Raw genomic sequence first — 15,804 nt, 5'->3', positions numbered from 1 at the left:
TAATTTACGTGGCTTGTGATTGAACCACTATCCTAAATATTTTATTTGCTCTTCAGGTTTTCTTTCCCTTTTTTGGACGTTTGGCTATTCTCATGCAACAACTTGGCACTACCAGTCCACACAGCTTGTACTGTACGTGCTTGAGCATTGTCCTGCAAAACGATGGTCAGGTCCTGCAGAAAGTGTCATCACTTCTAAGCCGGTCGTAAAGTTTGTTCCAAAAATGAGCAGCATAGAGACACTTTCTGCAGGAATCGCTTGTTGAAGATGTATTCAGTCCTACCGGTAACCGTAACAGGTTTGAACTTTACTTTTGTTCAGTCACAGACGGACAATCATGTCATATTAGGAATAATAACCAAATGTGAAATTTTTAATCTTGATTACCTTAATCCACCTCTTTCATTACCTTTGTTGTACATTTTCCAGTAGTTCAATTTCTTATTAAGCTCAGCTTTTCTAGATAAGGAAGTTAAGATTGCGTATCAGGTTAAAGCTTGTTTGGCTGAACTACCCACTGTTCCATTACGAAATATTCTACTATGCCATGGAATCTATCAGAACTAACTTAAATTCTTGAATATTCGTAGTAACTTCTATATTACGTCAGTAATTTTGTGAATTTTTTTTTTTTAGTTGGTACTCTAGATGCTCTTCAACATGCTTAGAAAATCGGTTAGTACTACAATGATTAACCGTATTCGAAAGGTATAACATTTTACTGCTACCTAATCGTAGAATAATATGCATAGTTTCTTGTTTATATTCGTTACATAGATGAAACAGACCCTGAAGATTTCCTGCGGGGTTTTCTATAGCCATCAACTGCGATCTTTGGTCCATCCGCACAAAACATCGTCGACGCTGGGAAGGACGGTAGTAAACAAGACACTGATTTAAAAGGTTAATTTCAGGGCGTCTTTGTTGTGGTTGACATTATGGAACACCAGTAGCTTTTCATCTCGTCTAGTAGCCATTCATTTTTCGGAAAGTGCTGAGGACCGCATTGTAGCTGTTATCAAAACATACTTGCTGTTATGTCCAGCAGGTGAGAGGTGGGAACTAAACTCTAGCCGCATGACTTTACACAAACCGGTTGCACGCGCTGTGGAGGAGATGCTTGGGCAATCCACGCAGAGCTATGTGTGAGACCTAAGCCCTTGTCGCCTGCCAACACAAACCGGTTGCACGCGTTGTGGAGGAGACAGCTGAGCAGTGCAGCCTCGGACTTCGGCCGGCTAACACCAGGACACAATACAGGAACGCAGTGGCCGTAAACCCGCTGTGTCCCGAAGTCTTCTCAGCTAAGCGAAGGTAAGTCAAACGCTTATTTCGATACAGCATATCCCTTAACTTCGCAGTCAAGTCATTAGAGATTTATGAACTTGCCACCCAGCGAGGGGGTACAGTGGTTAACGCTAGGGAATCATGATCACAAAGGTAGATTAACATCCCCTCGTCTGATCCTGCGTTTTACCTGGTTCAGACAGGGATTTTAAGGTGTGGCAAAAACGGTTATGATTCGTTAAAGAGGAACGCAAATGATTTCCTCTCTCTTGACGACGAGCCGCCAAGCTCTAACGTAACTTCCTTTCTTTTACTGAGTTGTGGGAGCGACCTGAGTGGAGGTCGCCTTTAGCCTTGACTGCAAGAGTTCAGTCACCAAAGTGAAAATTATCCAACACTCAACAGTTTGATTTGTCATGACGACAGCGATGTGTGTGCCGTGCTTAGAACTGAAAGATGTACTCGTAATTATACCGCCACCCCGTGGGGTAGTAACTAGAACCCTTTGTTACTGTTACACACAGAGAAGGAATACATGTGGATAAGACAAGTATATATTGTCAAACGCTTTTTCCAGTCTGAACGTGTCAATATTTTTCTTTAGTCTTGCTTGCAGCATCAACCGCAGCGTCAGAATTGCCTCTCTGGTGCCTTTACCTTTGCTAAAGCCAAACTCATCTAACAAATCCTCAGTTTTCTTTTCCATTCCTCTGCATAGTATTCTTGTCAGCAAGTTGGATGATTCAGTGTTACGCTAATTGTGCTGCCATTCTAGAAATTGTTGGTTCTTGCAATCTTCGCAATTGTGTGGATGATATTTATCGGAAAGTCCAGTGGTATATCGGCAGTCTTATATATTCTACACACCAACATCAATAGTCGTCTTGCAGACACTAACTCCAATGATTTTACATATTCCGAGTATGTTATCTAACCCTTCTGTCTTATCTGACCTTAATTCATCCAAAGCTCTTTCAGATTCTGACGCTAATAATGGATTTTTCATCTCTTCCCTCTTGACACTCGTTTTCTATCATACCATCAGACAATTTTCCCCTCCCCGTCGTAGAGGGCTTCAGTGTACTCTTTCCACCTATTCACACTCTCCTCTGCATTTAAAAGTGCATTTCCCGTTGCACTCTTAATGTTATCGACTTTGCTTTCAATATCGCTGAAGGATGTTTTGAGTCTCTTATATGCTGAGTTAGTCCTTCCGACAATCTTTTGTTTTTCGATTTTTTCACTTTTTCATGCAGCCGCTTCACCTCAGCTTCCCTATACTTCGTATTTATTTTATTCATATATCCTCGTATTTCTGTATGTCTGGATTTACATGAACTTTTCTTTTACTTCATTCTTTCGTTGATCAACTGCAGTATATCTCTCCTTACCCATGGTTTCTTCCTAGCTACATTCCTTGTACCTAGTTTTTTTTTCTTTCCAACTTCTGTGATTGCCCTTTTTAGAGATGTCCATTGTTCTTCAACCGAACTACCTACCGAGCTACTCCTTATTGAAATATCTATAGCCTCAGAGGACTTCAAGCGTATCTCTACATTCCTTAGTACTTCCATATCCCACTTCTTTGCACATTGATGCTTCCTCACTAGTGTCAAACTTCAGCCTACTTTTGATCACTACTAAACTCTGATCTAAGTCTGTATCTGCTCTTGGGTATGCTCTATAGCCTCTATCTGATTCCGGTATCTCTGCCTGACCATGATGTAATTTAACCCGAATCTTTCTGCATCTCCCAGCCGTTTCCAAATATACTTCCTCCTCTTCTAAATCATGAACAGAGTATCCGCTATCACCAAATGAAATTTATTGCAAAACTCAATGAATGTTTCTCCTCTCTCGATATTACAACAAAGATCAGATTCATCTGTAACTCTCTTTCTACTCCTGCCCCTACAACCGCATTCCAAGCACCCCCGACTATTAGATTTTCGTCTCCTTTTACGTACTGCATTACCCATTCAGTATACTTTTATACTCCCTCTATTTCTTCACCTTCCGCTTGCGACGTAGGTACGTGTAGCTGTACTATTGTTGTCAGTGCTGCTTTGCTGCCGATTCTGATGAGAACAATCCTATCACTGAACTGTTCACAATAACTCACTGTCTCCATACATTCTTATTCATAACGAAACCTACCCTCATTATATCATTTTCTGCTGCTGTTGCTATAACCCGGTATTCGTCTGACCAGAAATCACTGTCTTCTTTCCGTTTCACTAATCGCACTATATCCAGACTTAGTTTTAGCATTTACTTTTCGAATTTTCTAGGTTGCCTACCACTTTTAAACTTTTTATATTCCACGCCACGACTCATAGATGGGAGTCGCCTCCCTGAGATCCGAAGTGGGAACCTGTCAGGAAATTTTTTATCAATGGAGAGATCCTCATAACATCTTTTCAGTTAGAGACCACATGTCCTGTGGACACACATTAGGTGTGTTTAATGCAGTGGTTTCCATTGGCTTCTGCATCCTCATCTTGTTGATCGTTGATGATTCTTCCTCCTTTGTAGGAGCAGTTTCGCACCCCACGTGTAAGAGGGTGCTCTGAACATCTATTCCTTCCTCCGACCTCCTTGTCATGGTCATTGGTAGAATAAGGTTTTCGTCTGTCGACATTGCTGAGGATTTTTATTCAAAATTTAAGCACTGGTGAGATTCGAACCCGGGACCCAAATCGCTTTTGTAATTATACTTAGACACCACACGTAGACCGCGTGGTATAATGTGATGGCGTCTCCTATAAGGGTGTATCGCAGTGAGTAATACTTGCTTTACGCTTTTACTTGCACTTTATACACTAAATCTATATTTGAGAGCCTGTAGCAAGGCTACGAAGTGAGTATGGAATATACCATATCAACATTAATTTGTGAATGAAAACGCACTAACCCTTAAAACATAGACAGTAATTGTATATTGAATCAGATGCAGGATGACTCACATTGCAATACATAATCTCAAATAATGTGCAAACGCTTATTAAATAAAGTAATTATAAGTAATTCGTGCCTAGAGACACATTAAAAATTCCGATCTTAAAACACATGTCCGCGAACTGGGTTAAATCGATAGTACACTGCCTGGTTTATTTGTTAGCACTTCCACAATAGGCATGTTAAGTGACACTCAAATCCAATGTAACCATTACAAAACAACTGAATACAATCAAATACTAAGGATTACTTAGCTTACAGAGCCTTCACATGGGTTACTATGCACTTACAGAATCTAATACTTCTCCTCTTGTACGCGAGACACAGAACCCAAGCAAGGAAGACACTTTCTGCCTCACCAGCAGTACGCCTAGAAGCAGACTGATATTCTCAGCACTTCGGAAGGTGTCACGTCCACCGACCTGTAACAGCTCAGCTTTAAAGTTCAGCCAGTCAGCATTTATGAGAATGCCCACCACCAGACAAGCAGCCTCTTCTCATTATGCGCTGTTCAGTTCATTTTTATTTTCCTTCGTAAGAATGTAAACGATTCGCTGTCTACTGAGACATACTCTGTCCGGTTCATTTCATTAACAGATCGCTCAACAAGTGCACTATCTATACGAACGTAAATGGTAGTTTCGTACTAAGTTTTCTTCCCACGTCGTTCTCTGTTAGTGCAAAACTCGGTACCCCCCCCGCTAAAAGATGGTTGGAGCGCAGGATTTGCTGTCCTGTAACTGAGAAAGCGTCTGATCTTCCCCGCAGTTCACCACTATGATCGGCTGCCGCCGTCCAACGTCAAAAGAAATCGCAGCTGACCGCCTCGGACGAAATGGTACGGTTTTTTTTTTTTTTTTTTTTTTGTAGTGACTGGTTTGATGCTGCCCGCCACGAATTCTTTTCCTGTGCTAACCTCTTCATCTCAGAGTAGCACTTGCAACCTACGTCCTGAATTATTTGCTTGACGTATTCCAATCTCTGTCTTCCTCTACAGTTTTTGCCCTCTACAGCTCCCTCTAGTACCATGGAAGTCATTCCCTCATGTCTTAGCAGATGTCCTATCATCCTGTCCCTTCTCCTTATCAGTGTTTTCCACATATTCCTTTCCTCTGCGATTCTGCGTAGAACCTCGTCATTCCTTACCTTATCAGTCCACCTAATTTTCAACATTCGTCTATAGCACCACATCTCAAATGCTTCGATTCTCTTCTGTTCCTGGCACAGTTACGTGTACATATTTTAGCTTACGGTCTTGCGTTCTCGGTTACGGCCTTTGGTCAGTTGTGACAAAAGATGGAAGTCGCATGGAACATTAAACGCTAAGGTAAAACCAGCACGCCAACGGCCTTGCCGCAGTGGTAGCACCTGTTCCCGTCATATCACAAAAGTTGAGCGCTGTCAGTCTCAGCTAGCACTTGGATGGGTGACCATCCGGTCTGCCGAGCGCTGTTGGCAAGCGGCGTGCACTCAGCCCTTGTGAGGCAAACTGAGGAGCTACTTGCTTGAGAAGTAGCGGCTTCAGTCACGGAAACTGAGATACGGCCGGGAGAGCGGCGTTCTCAGCACATGCCCCACCATATCCGCATCCAGTGACGCCTGTGGTCTGAGGATGACACGGCGGCCGGTCGGTACATTTGGACCTTCATGGCCTGTGCGGGAGGGGACTTTCTCTCTTTTTTTTTTAAATCCGCGCCTTTGTGGACAAATGGCTCTCAGCACTATGGGACTTAACATCTGAGGTCATCAGTTCCCTAGAACTCAGAAGTACTTAAACCTAACTAACCTGAGGACATCCATGCCCGAGGCAGGATTCGAACCTGCTACAGTAACAGTCGCGCGGTTCCGGACTGAAGCGCCTAGAACCGCTCGGTCACAGCGGCCGGCCTCTGTGGACACTAATAGCACTACAGCAGGCTCCTCTTATGTATTATAACTATCTGAGACAAGGTGTTGAGATATTTATGCCACTCATTTCATAGGGTCATGTCTCTGCCATTATGAAAACGTGCTGCATAGATTACACCGCGTGAACTTAAAACTCACCGACAAACTTCTGAGGTTATTCAGGGATATTTAATGAGTATTTTGGTGTAAAGCAGCTGCGGTCTTCAGTCGCTCGCTACATAGTAGTAGTAGTAGTTGCTTATTTTAAGTCGAACAATACGAAATACTTAACTTTGAAACAACACATTTCCACAGTAAACTCATGTAGGGCTACATTAATTTGTTATTAACACTGGGTACTGTAGAGAGACGATGCTGTCGCCTTTGGCGATGACTGTTGACTGGGCTTATCGGCACCCCGCTCTGACATAAACAAGCGCCATAAGGTGTTCCGTGGAAACTCTTGGGGGCGTGTCTACGCCAATGTCTCTCATTCGTCGTTGCGTCTAGCAGCGGCTGTGCTTACTGGTGCTTCCGTCGCTAGGTCCCAACTTGTCGCGGGACTCTGTCTTCGTATGGGGCCACAACAACGAAAATAACATAATTTATTTTTGTATCGCGTTTAGGCCGACCGCAGTGGCCGTGCAGTTCTAGGCGCTACAGTCCGGAGCCGAGCGACCGCTCCGATCGCAGGTTCGAATCCTGTCTCGGGCATGGATGTGTGTGATGTCCTTAGGTTAGTTAGGATTAATTAGTTATAAGTTCTAGGCGACTGATGACCTCAGAAGTTAACTCGCATTGTGCTCAGAGCCATTTGAACCATTTTTTTGTATCGCGTTTACATGCAGGCCCAGTTGCATTTTCTTTGATTTCTTATCCTCATTTATCCTCCAATACGGAAATGAAAATGCATGCAGTACAGTGACGCTATCGGCGATGTATGCTGTGTGTCATGTTTGGAACAAACTTGTTCCTGTCACTCACAGTGCTTTATGTTGATAAGAGTAATAGCCATTTTACTCTTCGGTCCGAAGCCTGCACTAAGGGTAGTTTTGTTGATGACGAGGTGGTCGATATGCACGTGAATGCAGTGGCAGAATAGCGCAACGGCGCTATGCTCAGCTGTTCTCGCATAGACAGCAATCAAATCACTGTACTTTTGCATCTGTCAGTTGTTGCACAATTATGTATTTCGTTTTGTACGTTTTGGTGATTGCATGTTACAGGTTTTTCACATCTGAAGGTGTTTGCACAGGAACAAAATTCTTTGGGTAACAGATCGCATACGCTGTAGTTACACTGTAAGCAGGCTCGGGAGACGACGGCTCCATCATACCAAAACACTCACAAGGAACTCCTCAAATGCGAGGTTGCAAGTTCAATCTGTGGTAAGGCTCGTTTGAAAGTGTTGTGTTAACAATTATGACAGGAACAATATTAGCTGGAAATGACTCACCCTGTGCATCAGCACAGAAAATGAGTTTCTGGGAATTACAAACTGTGCAGGGCGTTCCACTCTGAATGAATGCGTACAGACTCAGGTTCGTGTAATGGGGTGATGAGAACTGACGGAATGTGATGGCATACAACCGAATGCGAATCAGTCTGTCGGGGAGCTTATCGTGAAATTGGCTATCTTTTTAGACGTAGCTGCAGATAGTGCAATAACATGTCTCATAGGCACGGGGAAAACACACATCCAGAGCCAGAATTTATCCAGTGATTCCAGGTAGTCTGAACTGCAGTGTCACACACTTTTCAAAAAAATGTTCAAATGTGTGTGAATTGCTGAGGGACCAACAGATAAGGTCATCGGTCCCTAGTCTTACACACTACTTAAACTAACTTACACTAACTTACCCTAAGGACAACACAACACCCATGCCCGAGGGAGGACTAGCACACATTTAGGAAGGCTAATTTGCTCTAAAGGAGTATGATTTTTATACGCAGCTGGAAATCAAGCAAAAGCAAGTTATTTTCACCAGCTATTGGCCAGAAGCACTGCTCATATCATAGTTGTAGTTATCTTACGCCCAATTTCCTACTCTTGCTTGCTGTGGCATATATATACCATACTGCCCTTGCTATATTATTCACACGAGAGGAACTGTAGCGAGCAGACCCCCTCCAACTTCTCGCACAACAATGAATAACTTTCCAGTGAATTTACTATCCAGATTAACAGTCGATATAATTGTATACGAATGCGTTATGCACCGATGTTAGCTGACATCTAATTTCGAGGGCCCCCTCCATACGCGTATCCATTTCAAATCCCAATTGGTCGGGGTTGAAAACAAATTCCTTACTAAACGATGGGGTGAGTTTGTTTATTTCATCTACAAATTTTCGGGCCGATTCCACAGTTTGCTGAAAATCGTCAAGTTGACTGTTTGTTTGAAATTTCGTTACGTTACGTCTTCCAATTCTGTAACAGTGTTTGAAGTTATGCAGCAATCTACGCCACGCGCAGCTGGATGTGAATCACGTAACAGGTCACTATGACGGACATCCTGTAAATTGCATCGAGTATCCTTGAAACGCGCACACATCAGTTTTTTGTAAAAAGTGCGCCTTGTTCTTCTTTGAATATGTTATGTTTTTCTTATACACTACACGGTCATGTTGCTGCGGACTTACCTGTTCACTTTTTTTTTCATGTACGTAATTAAGTTTAGTACCTGTTCCTTGGACGATGATTGTCCTTTACTACGTTTCATTGGAGACGGGATTTGTGGCTCTCTGTTGATGAACTAAATGGCACGACACCTGTTTCAGTATCACTTTCACGTGTTATGCACGTGTCGTCATCATTGCTCTCATGTACACTCCTGGAAATGGAAAAAAGAACACATTGACACCGGTGTGTCAGACCCACCATACTTGCTCCGGACACTGCGAGAGGGCTGTACAAGCAATGATCACACGCACGGCACAGCGGACACACCAGGAACCGCGGTGTTGGCCGTCGAATGGCGCTACCTGCGCAGCATTTGTGCACCGCCGCCGTCAGTGTCAGCCAGTTTGCCGTGGCATACGGAGCTCCATCGCAGTCTTTAACACTGCTAGCATGCCGCGACAGCGTGGACGTGAACCGTATGTGCAGTTGACGGACTTTGAGCGAGGGCGTATAGTGGGCATGCGGGAGGCCGGGTGGACGTACCGCCGAATTGCTCAACACGTGGGGCGTGAGGTCTCCACAGTACATCGATGTTGTCGCCAGTGGTCGGCGGAAGGTGCACGTGCCCGTCGACCTGGGACCGGACCGCAGCGACGCACGGATGCACGCCAAGACCGTAGGATCCTACGCAGTGCTGTAGGGGACCGCACCGCCACTTCCCAGCAAATTAGGTACACTGTTGCTCCTGGGGTATCGGCGAGGACCATTCGCAACCGTCTCCATGAAGCTGGGCTACGATCCCGCACACCGTTAGGCCGTCTTCCGCTCACGCCCCAACATCGTGCAGCCCGCCTCCAGTGGTGTCGCGACAGCCATGAATGGAGGGACGAATGGAGACGTGTCGTCTTCAGCGATGAGAGTCGCTTCTGCCTTGGTGCCAATGATGGTCGTATGCGTGTTTGGCGCCGTGCAGGTGAGCGCCACAATCAGGACTGCATACGACTGAGGCACACAGGGCCAACACCCGGCATCATGGTGTGGGGAGCGATCTCCTACACTGGCCGTACACCTCTGGTGATCGTCGAGGGGACACTGAATAGTGCACGGTACATCCAAACCGTCATCGAACCCATCGTTCTACCATTCCTAGACCGGCAAGGGAACTTGCTGTTCCAACAGGACAATGCACGTCCGCATGTATCCCGTGCCACCCAACGTGCTCTAGAAGGTGTAAGTCAACTACCCTGGCCAGCAAGATCTCCGGATCTGTCCACCATTGAGCATGTTTGGGACTGGATGAAGCGTCGTCTCACGCGGTCTGCACGTCCAGCACGAACGCTGGCCCAACTGAGGCGCCAGGTGGAAATGGCATGGCAAGCCGTTCCACAGGACTACATCCAGCATCTCTACGATCGTCTCCATGGGAGAATAACAACCTGCATTGCTGCGAAAGGTGGATATACACTGTACTAGTGCCGACATTGTGCATGCTCTGTTGCCTGTGTCTATGTGCCTGTGGTTCTGGCAGTGTGATCATGTGATGTATCTGACCCCAGGAATGTGTCAATAAAGTTTCCCCTACCTGGGACAATGAATTCACGATGTTCTTATTTCAATTTCCAGGAGTGTATATTGTCCGCACGGTCGAGCGTTTTTGACATCACCCATTCCGCTGACTTATCTTAGAGAAACACTAATATTTCATCTGCGACTCTGCGAAATTCCTTGGGTTTCTTTACGACGAAATGTCAACTTCGGCAACTGTTGTCGTAGATGTAATGCAGTGTTTGCTTTGTTTATCCTTGCCATTTCTCTGCTTTGTATCAACTCCACTCGTATTGTAGGTCTGCTGTGAGTTACTCGTCGACTAAGCTGTTCAGCTACCCTCCGTAGCCTCATGGTGTGCTCGTCATTGGATACGTCCAGTGCCGTCTCCCGTTAGCATTAGCAGCGAGTTTTGTGCTTGCAGGGTAGACAATATGCGGAGCGTCGAATGCCGTAAACGTCATTGGCCGTTTGCGACCTCGCGCTCAGGGGATTCCTTGTCACAAAATAGCGCTCGAGAATTTGATCCTCTATAGCATTTATTCCTATAACTCACATGGAAACACCTTTTAGCTTTGTACTACTCGTATTCCAGCAGTCGATCTCTTAGAAGAAGTTTCTGAACTCTTTAATGTGAACAGTCTGCCGCCAAAAGTTTAAAATCCGTGCATTTCCTGAAATGGGGTTGTGTGTTTGTGGTCTTCAGTCCGAAGACTGGTTTGATGCAGCTCTCCATGTTAGTTTATTCTGCTCGAGCTTCTTGATCTCTGACTAACTACTGTAACTTAGATCCTTCTGAATCTGTTTACTGTACTCATCTCTTGGTATTCCTCTACGATTTTTACCCTCCACACTTTCGTCTAATACTAAATTGGTGATACCTTGACGTCTCGGAATGTGGCCTATCTACCAATCCCTTCTTCTAGGCATGTTGTGCCACAAATTTATTTTTTCTCAATTCTACGAGGGTGAGTCAAATGAAAACCTTCAATATTTTTTTAAATGTTAGTTATTGTGCAGAAGTGGTACAAATCTGTATCCCTTTTCAACATGATCTCCCCCACGCTCAGCGCTACTTCTCTAGTGCTTACAAAGTGCCTTTAGAAAAAAATTCTTTTGGTAGTCCGCGCAGCCACTCATGCACCGCGTGGCGCACCTCTTCATCAGAACGAAACATCTTTCCTCTCATTGCGCTTTTGAGAGATCAAAAAATATGAAAACCACTTGGGGCAAGATCTGGTGAGCAAGGTGGATGAGGAAGACACTCAAAATGCAGGTCTGTGATTGTTGCAACTGTTGTACGGGCAGTGTGGGGCCTTGCATTGTCATGTTGCAAAAGGACGCCTGCTGACAGCAATCCAATTGCTTTGATTTCATTGCAGGCCGCAGATGATTTTATTAGGAGCTCTGTGTATGATGCACTGGTGACAGTGGTCTCTCTAGGCATGTAAGGCGCTGCAGTCATGGACTGTGCAGGTGGTCCCGGCGGAAGTTCGAGTCCTCTCTCGTGCATGGGTGTGCGTGTGTTTGTCCTTAGGATAATTTAGGTTAAGCAGTGTGTAAGCTTAGGGACTGATGACCGTAGCAGTTAAGTCACATAAGATTTGACACACATTTGAACATTAGGCACGTAATGCTCCAAAATGACGCCTTTTTCGTCCCAAAAGAGAGTCAGCTTAGCCTCCCCTGCTGATGGTTCTGTTCGAAACTTCTTTGGTTTTGGTGAAGCCAAGTTTCGTTCCCAGTAGCGATTCTTGGAAAGGAGCCATCACCTTCTCGTCAAAGCGCGGAAGAAATTCTTCACAAGCATCAACACGTTGTTCTTTCATTTCAGGAGTCAGCTGCCGTGGCACCCATCTTGCAGACACTTTGTAAAACTGGAGCACATCATGTACAATGTGGTGTGCTGACCCGTGACTAATCTGTAAACATGCTGCAGTGTCATTCAGTGTCACCCGGCGGTTTTCCTTCACTATGGCTTCAACTGCTGCAATGTTCTGTGGAGTCACAAATCGTTGTGCCTGACCTTGACGAGGAGCATCTTCCACTGAAGTCACGCCATTTGCGAACTTCCTACTCCATTCGTAGACTTGCTTCTGTGACAAACATGCATTACCGTACTGAACCTTCATTCATCGATGAATTTCAATAGCTTTCACACCTTCACCACGCGAAAACCGAATAACAGAACGTTGTTCTTCCAAGGTGCAAGTTGCAAGTGGGGCGGCCATCTTCATGCTGATACTGCGACGGTATGTGTGCATCTGCACTATGTTGCCACCTACGGGCCATTCTCCACTCTGTTTGTAGCACGCTTACCAACTTACAGGGTAACGGCGCGAAATTTCGATTTGTTATTACATGATTTTAGGTTTACATTTGACTCACCCTCGTATTAAGTACCTCCTCATTAATTACGTGATTTACCCATCCGATCTTTAGCACTGTTCAAAAGCTCCTATGCTCTTCATGTCTGAACTGTTTTCCATGTATCACTTCCATAAATGGCTACACTCAAGACGAAGGCTTTCAGAAAAGACTTCCTGCGACTTAAATCTATATTTCTCTTCTTCAGAAATACTCTTCTTATCATTGCCAGTCTACATTTTAGATCCTCTCTACATCGGCCATCATCAGTTATTCTACTGCCCAAATGGAAAAACTCATCAACTGCTTGAAGTGTCTCGTTTCCTAATTCCATTCCTTTAACTTACCCTGATTTAACTCGACTGTATTCCATTATCCTTGTTTTTCTTTTGCTGATGTTCATCTTATATCCATCTGTCAAGACACTGTCAATTCATTTCAACTGCTCTGCCAACTCCTTTGCTGTCTCTGACAGAATTACAATGTCATGGTTAAAACTCAAAGTTTTTATTTCTTCTCCCTGAACTTTTGATCCTTCTCCAAATTTTTCTTTTGTTTCTTTTACTGCTTATTCAAAATACAGACTGAATAAATGGGGTATGTTTCGAAAGACTGCCAGTCATCGCCCACAGGTAGTGCGTTTACCAGCTCATAGTAACTCACCCTCCACCCAACTCGTGTATTGATGTCGATGGAGCCCAGCTAGGAAGTTGTCCTGTGGCCACGGAGGCGACTGAGAAATAGGCAACGGCATGTTATTCTGACATAAACATCCGGGGCTGCAAGGCGATAGGTGAGGTGAGCTTGGCCGCTGGCATCGTACTGCAAACACAGGTAAATACCGCAGGCTAACGAGGCTAGGGCACTCTCCAGCATTCCATGAAACCTCAATTATCTCGGTAAGCGGATAGTTATAGTTCACGTTTTTTTGTTTATTGTTCGTGAATTGAACTACTCATTGGACGGATTGACCACGCTGTGCGACAACCTGTGCTGTGTTCTGTACTTCGTTCCGGACGGTCGTTCACTACGTGAACTATTCATTAACGACCGCCCGCAACTGCCCCTTTGTTCCAGCAGTCTCTGTGTCACCTTTCCTGTGTCTGATCTGCAACCTTGCTGCTGCCCATTTTCTTATAAAATATAAAACATAATCACCTAAAATCATCAGCCTTGCAGAAAGAAGTGGTGGAAAAAGTTGCCGATTTCTGACAGCTACAAAGGAAAGTCATGTTGCCAGTTAACGTGCTTCTGTCCATATATTAAACGTTGTAGCGGTACCACCGTTTAGGATAGAGAAAGTTAGTTTTGTACGATATACTGAGCACAAGTTACAGCCACGTGTGGGCCAGATTGCAGTGAGTTATGTATACCAGCAGTTGCGAAGGAGAGGCCACAGGGGCTAGAACTGCCAGAGAGGGCACAAACAGCAGTTTCCATGGCGCAAGTCACAGGAAAAAGAGCGGCACTGGCCAACCTAAGTGTTATGTGTACGTGACACAAAGCACCGCGTTAGCAAAACAGAGGCGCACAGCCGAGTATAAATAGGTGTCGTTTTCTAACGAGATTCATTGTAGTGTGACTTCTCCTCGACGGCGGGGCGTGTCAAACCACCAGTTACACACGGCAGCAGATGAGGCGCCAGCATTTCAGTCCACGGCAGGTCATTGGTTCGACTCTCTGAGCCCGACGCGAGATCCGAAACCAGGCAGCCAGCGGCCAGACACTCCGCAGCTCGCTAACGCAGGCAGTCATCCTGGCTTCCAACACACGCCAGAGGCATCCCGGAGCGAGGGCCGCCGATTCTGACGCCAGATCACGGGCGCTTGTCGTCGCCACGATCCAGGCCACGCCGGCCAAAAGAAACACAGCTGGCCGCCTGCATTTCACACTGAGCGGCGCTGAATCGGCAGGGACGCAGATCGCTGAGCCAACTCCCGGCATCCTGACGACTCTGTAACTCCACTGGCGTACAAGGCCAGCTCGACACAGCATTGCATTTCACAGGCCGCTGGTGTGCTTCCTCAGCATTGTGGGGCCCTGTTCGCAGACCAAGAGAAACGAGGGTAGCTAAAAAGCAATAAATGACTTGGAAAGCTCTCGCCGAGTTCTAATACAGCACCTCCTGGCACCCATCCACTACAACGTGAAGCCAAACTGTAGTGCCAGAGGAACAAGAGTGAAAAACTTTGTCTGCAGCTCGTGGTCGTGCGGTAGCGTTCTCGCTTCCTACGCCCGGGTTCCCGGGTTCGATTCCCGGCTGAGTCAGGAATTTTCTCTGCCTCGTGATGACTGGGTGTTGTGTGCTGTCCTTAGGTTAGTTAGGTTTAGGTAGTTCTAAGTTCTAGGCGACTGATGACCATGTTAAGTCCCATGCTGCTCAGAGCCATTTGAACAATTTTTTTGAAAAACTTTAATCAGTGGTCAAGGCCCCCCAGCTCTGACAACAGTGGCACTGACGGGGCAAAGCGGTAATGAGGTAAGTGACAATGGAGCAGGAATCCCCTGCAGTGTTACTATTCTACTTGCGGTAATCTAAATGAAGACTTCTCAGAATTCACCAGTCAAAAAAGCGAATTAATACAAAACAGAGAAAGTTTAAGACTGCATTTCCGATGAGCTTAGAAGTCGTTCTTTAGGATGTTGTTCAACTCTTGGCTCACAGCCGGCCGGGGCGGCCGAGCGGTTCTAGGCGCTACAGTCCGGAACCGCGCGACCGCTACGGTCGCAGGTTAGAATCCTGCCTTGGGCGTGGATGTGTGTGATGTCCTTAGGTTGGTTAGTTTTAAGTAGTTCTAAGTTCTAGGGGACTAATGACCTCAGAAGTTAAGTCTCATAGTGCTCAGAGCCATTTGAACTTTTCTTGCCTCACATTGGCATCAGTGTCGGTCAAAGCGTTGACCCTCAATGTAAAATTCTGTAATTTGTCGTTTTGTGGTGAGGTTGTGTCGACAAAATCCTGTAGCGTCACACATGATATCTTTTCCCAGAAAAGAATTGTCCACGTTTTGGATTTCATTCAAGCCACAGCAGCCTACCACGCGTCGTTGTCTTTGTTCGGCAGTCAGAATGCTCGGCACGAACATTCCGCACATTTTGTTCTGTTCCTAGAAACGTTCTAGAGAATATATTTAAAA

The 15,804-nt window shown here is 45.4% G+C and overlaps 1 protein-coding gene across 2 annotated transcripts in view; it reads left to right on the top strand.

The window, feature by feature from the left end:
* Positions 1-1,133: 1,133 nt before the first annotated feature.
* Positions 1,134-15,804, top strand: part of LOC126335234 (estradiol 17-beta-dehydrogenase 2-like) — a 111,770-nt gene continuing 97,099 nt past the window's right edge. Inside the window, exon 1 of one of the 2 annotated variants that reach the window (XM_049998284.1) lies at positions 1,134-1,314. The gene's annotated coding sequence lies outside the window, so the exon portion shown is untranslated. The remainder of the gene's footprint in view (positions 1,315-15,804) is intronic. The other variant, XM_049998278.1, reaches the window with a different exon arrangement.

Source organism: Schistocerca gregaria, chromosome 1 (assembly GCF_023897955.1).
Source record: "Schistocerca gregaria isolate iqSchGreg1 chromosome 1, iqSchGreg1.2, whole genome shotgun sequence".
Taxonomy (NCBI): Eukaryota; Metazoa; Arthropoda; class Insecta; order Orthoptera; family Acrididae; genus Schistocerca; species Schistocerca gregaria.
The sequence above is the reverse complement of the archived record's forward strand: the minus strand, read 5'-3'. Positions and strand labels throughout refer to the sequence as shown.